Source organism: Lathyrus oleraceus, chromosome 3, assembly GCF_024323335.1.
Source record: "Lathyrus oleraceus cultivar Zhongwan6 chromosome 3, CAAS_Psat_ZW6_1.0, whole genome shotgun sequence".
Lineage (NCBI taxonomy): Eukaryota > Viridiplantae > Streptophyta > Magnoliopsida > Fabales > Fabaceae > Lathyrus > Lathyrus oleraceus.
Genome location: NC_066581.1, coordinates 116,895,327 through 116,904,459, shown reverse-complemented (window position 1 = coordinate 116,904,459; position 9,133 = coordinate 116,895,327). Strand labels below are relative to the sequence as shown.

Genomic DNA, 9,133 nt, shown 5'->3' with positions numbered 1-9,133 from the left:
GCAAATATAAACCGTTACCCATTATAAAAATTTGGTTTTGTTATTGAGTATCCAAATTCTAATGTGCCTTAAATTTTTATATTTGTTTGTTTTCATGTTTTATCACATTATAAAATAATTTTATATTTTAAATTTTATAAAAAAATTGTTTTAAAAGTAAAATTCAGAAGAAAAAAAATTCTTTTCACGAAAAAATTATATTTGATCTATTTTTTTCAAATAAAATTATGATTTTCTTTTAAATAAAAAAAATATTTTTTATCAAAAATATTTTGTATTTTTTTCAGTAAAAAAATTTATATTTTTTTTAAAATAATTTTTTTTGATAATTTTTTTAATTTTCAAAAAGGTTATTTTTTCAAATTTTCAGAATAAAAAAACTTTTATTTTCAGAATTTTCTTTTTAAATAATTTTTTATTTTCAGAATTTTTTTATTTTTGATTTCCATTTTTTAAAAATAATTTATTTTTCAGTTATTTTTATTTTTTAGAATAATTTACTTTTTAAGATTTTTTTCATTTTCAGAATATAATTTTATTATTTTCAATATATATATATATATATATATATATATATATATATATATATATATTTCTGAATATTTGTTATTATTATTTTTTGTATGTTTTCTAAATTTTAAGAAAAAAATATTTTAAAACCTTGTAAAATTTATGTATATTTTTAAATTTAAAAATTAATATTAATTTAAAGAAAATCAAATTTAAACCAAATTGAATAATTTTGATTAAAATCAAACCAATTTAAAACCGATTTGAAATCAGTTGGGAATTTTAAATTAATTAATTTTTTTTTTGAGAAATGGTTTGATTTATTAATTATAACCATAAAAATTGATCGATTAATAGTATCGATTCATACCCTAGTATCGATTCATACCCTAGTATCGATTCATACCCTGGCCCCACATATCTAAATCATGGATCGGTGCCCAAGATGATGTTGAAGGATGTGTCCGACCGAAAATTGAAGGACGTTGCAATCAACTCCATGACAGACTAACTTGTCTTGAACCTTTGGTAATCTTCTCCATATTACACTACCTATGTAGGCTGCATAGCTCGTCCTGGGTGAGTAGATATATCAAGAAATTGGCTTCCCGAAATGGTGGTGAGTTCAGTGGATCTCCGGCCTAAACCGGATAACGAATGCACATGCGCATCGGCTTTGATTTCCCAGAAGCAGGAAACATTCCGATCAACATCATCGGCGGTGAGTTCAGTTTTTTAATGGAATTGTTTTTCCATAATTCAAGGATTTTGCAGAGCTTGAAGCAGTAAGAGCAGACTCACTTCTGATTAGAGTGTAGAACTGAAAATAACACTAAGTCAGAAAATGGAAATGTATTAAACCATGTCACATAGATGCTGAACACTATATACACTAACAAAATAAGGTGTCTTTGTTAATTTATTGTGTTTGCCACCGGAACCACCAACATGGTTACCTACAAGGGTATCGCAACAATATTCATATGTGTATTCATCTCCAATGCCGCTAACTGTCCTACAGCTGTTTGATGAAATGCCAAAATGAGAACAAAAGGGTTATGTATGTGTTGTGTTGTTCCTTTTACCCTTAGACCAATTGAAACATATGAGCTTTAAATTATTAGTGATGGATGGGTAGGAAGAAGAGCCTGTATATGATAGTAAAGTAGAAGCTCTAAGTGGAAAGAAATTGATTGCTTGTTGTGGCACAAGTAAAATCTTAAACTTGGACTTGGTTAAGAAATTGGAGTGCAAATTAGTGTTTGTTAGTGCTGGTGTTCTTGACAGAATTTCATGCCGGCTAAAGCTGATGTTAAAGATACAATGCTGGGACTAGTAGATGGAGGAACATGTACCAAATTTACAAATGCAGAGCACTTCCAAGAGCCTTTTGATGCCCTTATTTCTCTCTTTCAAGACCCTTGGTATGTAGAAGTTTATATTAATTTCTAATTTAAATTCTCTTGCTAATTGAGTCTCTGAGTGTTATAATTGTGTCTCTAAGCTCTGGTTGAAAGAGTAGATTTGAAGTATTGAGTTTCGAATTTCATTTAAGAAATGATGGTTGGAAGAGTAACTCTAAGCTCCGGTTTGGTCTGTGTATGGTGGTGATAGTTCGGTTATGATTGATGCAACAAGAATTATCGTGGCCATTGTCAATCCTACAACTTTTTGGATACTAATGGGTCCTCTTTTACATGACAATACTAATGTTGAATCTATGTATAGCCAAGAAACTAAATGCTTTCAATCTAGTCCTTGCAGCCATGGATAAATTGGTTTTGGGACACTAATAAAATTAATGGTGCCCGGTTTCAAGATATCTAGTATATTGTGTTTCATTAGCTTTATATGGAGCTATGTTGGCTTACAAAATCGAGTTTTCTTAATCATATGAGTTGGTATATGGGTGTTAGGTCATTTTTCTTTATGATAAACCCCTTTTTGTTATTAAAGACGACCATTTCAGATCTACTACCACCCAAACATTTTTACTAGCCCCAAATAGAAGAAAGTATGTTGGCTGTTTTGCATACGAAAATGATTCACATGAGAGGTGTTCAAGCTACTTGAATGGAATACTGTCAGGGAAATATTGATGTTTTAAGAAAAGTAGCAATCGGAAAGTTCAAAAAAATACTGCACACAAATATTTCAAACAACTAGTTAGTGCAGTTGATTTTGTCATAACAGAGGTGTATACCACATAGACATAAAGCAATGACTTAGCTCGGTATATTGCTATTGAACTAAGTTGCAAGGTGATTCAGGGTGATTACCAAAAATACGAGCTAAAGAGGATAAACTCTTAAAATCATGAATTTAACAAGTGAAGTTCGTCGATAAAATTAGAGGCTAGACATGTGCAATTGTATGTTTTAAATTAATTATCTTTATTGTCGAATAAAGCGAGTTAATTTCTCTGTCATTTGTAAATTAATTTAGAATTTCCAGTAGGTAAACGAATGTCACTCATTTTTTCATACGAGGGCGGAAGACATCTTCTCTTTCATAAACTTGTAAAATTATGTAGGGTAGTTGTCAGAACAAAGACCAGACATAGACTCACCTCCAGTAAAAGTAAGGACCGAGAATGGCGAAGACCTCCACAAGGAGACATAATTGGCTTCGGCTGGGTAACGTTTAATAAAATCTCTAACCTAACTGAAGTCCAAGCGAACTTGAAGTATCTGACATAATCGGCTGCGGCCAGGCCATGCAAAATAAAAGCCTCTGACCTCCATTTAACATCAACCCCCCATGAGGCTCTAAACATTGGTCATGCAAAATAAAAACCTTTGGCCTCCATTTTACATCAACCCCCACGAGGCTTTGAACGTCGGTCATACAAAATAAAAGTCTCTGACCTCCATTAATGCCAACCCCCATGAGGCTCTGAACGTCAGTCATGCAAAATAAAAGCATATGACCTCCACTTAACGTCAACCCCCCGTGGGGCTCTGAACGTCGGTCATGCAAAGTTAACATGCTTCTAACTTTAAACAGTTTAGTTAACTTATCACTGACCAAATATGTGACATGATCTACTCAGAGTTAGTCGGTCAGTGTTCAAGATTAACAAGGCTCTCAAATCATTAAGGTCCGACTCGCGGGAGTTTCAAACCTATACGGTATAAACTTCAGTTAAAAGACAAGCTGACTTGTTTGGAACTGGCCTTTTTATTTGATTTACATTCGAACAAATAAGTTATTATCAAGGAGATAAAACATATTAGGACTACATAACCAAAAGGGCTAACACGGTCACAACTAAAAAAATTTCATAAGAGCTTGAGTCGCGTTCAAGAGCGAATCGCTGATTCGTTAAGAGTCATTATCCTACATATATCCCAGCCAAGGTGCGTGAACCCGACTTTAATGGACTAAGGCTGACCGATCTTATTTAATCAGAGTACTGTGAAATAATCCGGTAATAGAGCCTGAATTACCACAATACTCAAAATCTACATGGGGTAGCATAAATCTAAGAACAAGACCAAGCAATGGGGTGATTAAAACAGAGCTTCAATAGATTGAGACCCTGGAACTCACCGAGCTCTACGATGATTGAATGGTCGAGAACCCATAGGGCTCTCTAATATCTCCATACCTGGAACTTACCAGGTTCTACAACGACCGTAAGTCGAGACTTCACTGGGACTTTCCGACCTCTCTATGACCAAAACCTGTCGGGTTCTAAGAAGACACTATATCAAGAATCTACTTGTAATATCCCATATACCCTTAAGTGCCCTGAAAGTTGTCAATTGGGACCAATAGAGTAACTAGTGAACTCAGATTGACTTAATTAATATTATTTGGAATTGACCATTATTAATAAGTACATGAGGGACATTTTGATAACATTAATAATTGGTCAATTGGTACTAGAAGACAAAATATCATTTGAGATATTTTGCATCACTACTTAATATATATATATATATATATATATATATATATATATATATATATATATATATATATATATATATATATATATATATATATATATATATATATATATATATATATATATATATATATATATATATATATATATATATATATATATATATATATATATATATATATATATATATATATATATATATTATATATATATATATATATATATATATATATATATATATATATATATATAATGTGTGATGGAGGATTAAAGGAGAAGAAGAGATAAGAATAAGAAGTGAGAAAGAGAGTTATCGGAAAAAGAGAGAAAGAGGAAAAGAAGAAAGAAGAGAAAGGAAGAAGAAGCTTGAAGAAGAACTCATCATCTTCACAATATCATTATCATCTATAACTTCATTTCATCATCTTTCACCAGTTTTCTTCACCAAAACTTCATCATGAAGGTGTGAAAAACACAAGAAATGGGGTTTGAATTGAGTTTTACAAAACAAAAGCTTTTGATCAACTCAAGAACACCACTTAAAAGTTAATAACAACGAGATAAAAACACAAGTATTTTTATCCTGGTTCGTTTGAAACTCAAAGCTACTCCAATCCACCCGTCAAGGTGATTTTGCCTTATACACAAGGACTTATTAATCCAGTATAATCAACTGATTACAATAATCACAAAGAATACCCTTCTTTGTCTTCTCAAGGATCCGACTATACCCTAGTCTTCTTAAGGACTCACAAAAAATAACCTTATTTGTCTTCTCAAAGATCCGACTATGCTCTAGTGTCCTTCAGGAATCAAACAAACAGTTTGAATAATATTTTGTGTGTTACAAGTTGCTTCTATATAAGCATATTTTACATAAATGATAAAAAATATTTAAAGAAAAATTATGTATAAAGAATGATAGCTTTTTCAAGTTTAGCAGCGCTTCAACATTCTTGTGTGTCTCGATGTTTTTCTTAAAATCTCCAAGACATGCTTATATAGCATAAGAAGAAGACCGTTAGAGGGAAAAATGGGGAAAACTCATAGAGTGACTGTCCACTGTTGGATGGTGAAAGGAGTGATATTGTGTACCGTCCTTCGCCCACAAATTCAGTGACATGTGTGATGTATAGTACTGTCCTTGCCCACGATATCAGGTAATGGAAATGGTATTTAATTTTTATTATATACTATTTGATCATGTACCTATTTGATCTTATCTTCAAGTTCATTGACTTCTGATGAAAGTTAATGAAGCATGAAATGAAGAAACATAAAGCTGGATTCAGAAACTTCAGAATCTTTGGTCATAACATTGACATCGTCAGTAGTCTGACTTGAGATCTTCATTATCTTCAGAGTCTTCAGAATCTACAGTCAGAACCTTGATAACCTCAACGTCTGACTTGAGATCTTCAGAATCTTCAGCTAAGTAACACAACTTTAGAAGCTTGTCATTCTTCAAAAGCTTGATGATCAGAGTCACGTCCAAAAGCACGAACTGATAGAACGTTGCAACAAAAACATAACCTCTCCTCAAAAGCTTTTCAGGAGTGAAACAACTCAGAAGCAGAAAGATCATTGCGAAGGGGATTAGAGGGGAAGATTATTTTCACTCTAGTTTATTTCTAGCCATTTATCTCTTGCTTATAATAATGTTTTGAATACTTATGAGAATTGATATATAAAATTGGGTCATCCAAATTTTTTCGTTTGGCCTCATAAACTGGACAATTGGAAAAAAAAGGTGTTTGTAATAATTATATTTCATGTTATATTTTCAAATTGTGTAAAAGTAAAACAGTTTCTTTTTCGTCTAGTGTTCATCATACTTCAACTTTTTTTTAGATGATTTAAATTGATGTGTGGGGAATGTCTCATGTAGCTTCTCATGCTCATTATAAATACTTTATCACATTTATTTATAATATAGTTGTTTTACAAGGATAAACATGTCTCATAATTTTCTGGAGTACCTTCAAGGAAAAGGCATATTGTCTAAAATATCTTATCCTAATACCCCCAACAAAATGGTATGGAGGAACATAATAATTTTCATTTTCTTGATGTAACATACACCTTAGTTTATCAAGCTTATGTGTCATCCCAGTTTTGGGTAAAGGCTTTTCCCATGAATGTCTTTTTTATGGAATTATGTGTTTGCAGGTATAATCAAGAAGTGATCCAAGATGATAAAGCTCATGAATATCAAGAATCAAGAAGCAAATTCTTACCCTTGATTATGTTTTAGTTTTTATGATGAGAAATTAAGAAGCAAGATTTAAAGAAAGCTCAAGCGGTCAAAGATGCATAAGATGGTTGATCAATCTATTCCTCTGAATCAAGCTAAAAAAATTAGGGTTTATAGATAATCAGTGATATCTTAAGCCTAATCCATAAGAGATTCAAGTGAATTTCTTATATGATTGGTATATTCGACAAAAGGTCTTGAAGCTTCAGAGTGTGAAATGGAGGAAGTGTGAAAGTTCGCTTGATCGTGTCCATTTGAGTGATGGGAGTATTTTAAAGACACAAGGGCTATTTTGGAAGAATTATGGCTAAATTACACACTCAGTTAAACTATAGACAAACCTCTTAATTTTTAATTTAAACAACCGAAAAATGTTTATGGAGCCTAGTCGGTTGAATTGGAAACCATTAAATTGATTAAGACAAATTTTTGAACTGTCTAATTGGTTAGAACAAATACCTAATCGATTAGAAAAGGGAAAATCAAGTTCATAATCTATTATGATAGTCTCTTAATGAATGTTAACGACTCTCTATCTAAACCTTCTAATTTGGGTCGTATTAATCAATTATTACAAGTACCTAATCGATTAGGTTAATCAATTGGACCATAGATTGTTTCATAATTTAAATAATTTATTGCTCTATAAATAGATAGCTCCTCTAACATTTAAAATCATCCAGAAAACACCTCACCTTTCTTCTCTCACACTCTCTCTATAATAATTTCCACTTTTTTTTGACATATTTAAGCCATAGAGCTTTGAGAGTGTTCTCGAGTTTTGTGACGAATTTGTTTTGGGTGTGAGATTTATTGTAAATTTACCAAGAGTAATATTTTCTCTTGAGTAAATCATTCTTCCTTAGGAAGTAATCATTTTGGTTTGGATCTAAACTAATGTAAAATCTCTTTTGGGGGATTAGTATAAGGCTCTATTTGGTTTGTGAGATTTGCGTTAGAAGAAAAACTCTTCTTTTGGGTTAGTGAAGAATAACCAGAGAAAAATATTCACAACGGTTCTTAAGATCAGCCCGGTCAAAAGCTCTATCAAGTAGAGATTAGACTGGTATAAAATCTCATTCGATTTTTAAGTTCAGCCTATGTAAAAAAAGCTCCATAGGTTTGAGATCATCCCAGTAAAAAATCTTGGTTCGGTTCATGGTCAACTATATTAAAACCTTGGTTTGGTTTGGAGGATAGCGAAATCTAAACTGGATCTTGGTTTGATATCAGCCTGTTCAAAATCTTAATTTAGCTTAGAGATTAACTATTTGAAGTTCAATTCGTTGTTTGGCATGAATACTACATGCTTCATTCCTAAGTTCGTTGTTTGGTTCAAAATTGGCCTAAAACTTCATTTTCTTGTATAATGGGGTTCATGGATTTAACATTCTAAAAACTCTCAATAATTATTAGATACTCTCAGGACCAGTTCTTGGGGAAAGAGTAGGTATCTTCTTTAAGATCGAACCTATAGAAATATAGGGTGTTATCTCCCTTCCCTTAACTCATTTATTTTCATCTTAATTTCTTTACCTGGATTTTCCACTGCTTATTCAAACTTTTTTATTAAAAAGTTTTCAAACTCTATTTTAGAAAATGATTTTGTTTTCAACTATCATTTTTCAAATCTCCACAATTCCATCCCCCCTCTTATATATGGATTCACATATTTAACAAGTGGAAACATAGTCTAACTCTTGTTTAAAGAATAATCGTCTCGGGAGGAGGATGACTTCCAACATTGTTTTTAGCAATAGGACTTTCCTAAACACACCTTCATCATTTAATGGTGATATGTTTGAATTATGGAAAGCTAGATATAAAATATTCATTCAAATATTAATTTAAAATGTGAGAAACTATAGTCAATGGCCTGTTTATCCCTACTCACTACATAAATGATGAAGTAGTAGATAAAGCAAAATTTATTTGGACCGTAGAAGAAAAGAGAACGTATGAAATCGATTTTAAAACTAAAGACTTCTTAGTTATGTCCTCATTAATACAATTAATTTTGTATGTCCATAATTATAATTCCACCTAAGAAATGTAGGATACTCTTGAAATGATATATGGAGTTTCTCTAAGTATCGAACAAGAGGAAATGAACAGATGAGACTAAGAAGATAAATGCTTCCTTCGTAAATTTTCTTCAATCCTTGAAAAGTTCTGAAATCATATTAGAAACTTCATTACTAATAAATATCTAAGAATTTACAATTAGAATCAAAAGTCTGACATAATCCTTAAATCAAGAGATGAGAATTTTTATGATTTTTCAGGAAAAATTGAAAAGGAAGACATCGTCAAGAAGTTGAATTAATTGATTCAACTATTAAAGGATGAAGGCTTAAGCTAAAATCTAGAAGTATCTCTAGAAATATCATCAACAGACTCATGTGAAGACAAATCAATCCCAATAATCTCCTTTGAGAGAAAAATCTTGGTAGTTG

At 31.5% G+C, this 9,133-nt stretch overlaps 1 long non-coding RNA gene across 1 annotated transcript; it reads left to right on the top strand.

Annotated features, from left to right (window-relative positions):
* The first annotated feature begins 863 nt into the window (after nt 1-863).
* Nucleotides 864-2,332, top strand: LOC127125699 (uncharacterized). The gene is made up of 2 exons (XR_007804782.1): nt 864-1,934; nt 2,015-2,332. It is a non-coding gene; the product is annotated as an uncharacterized LOC127125699 (long non-coding RNA).
* The last annotated feature ends 6,801 nt before the right edge of the window (nt 2,333-9,133 follow it).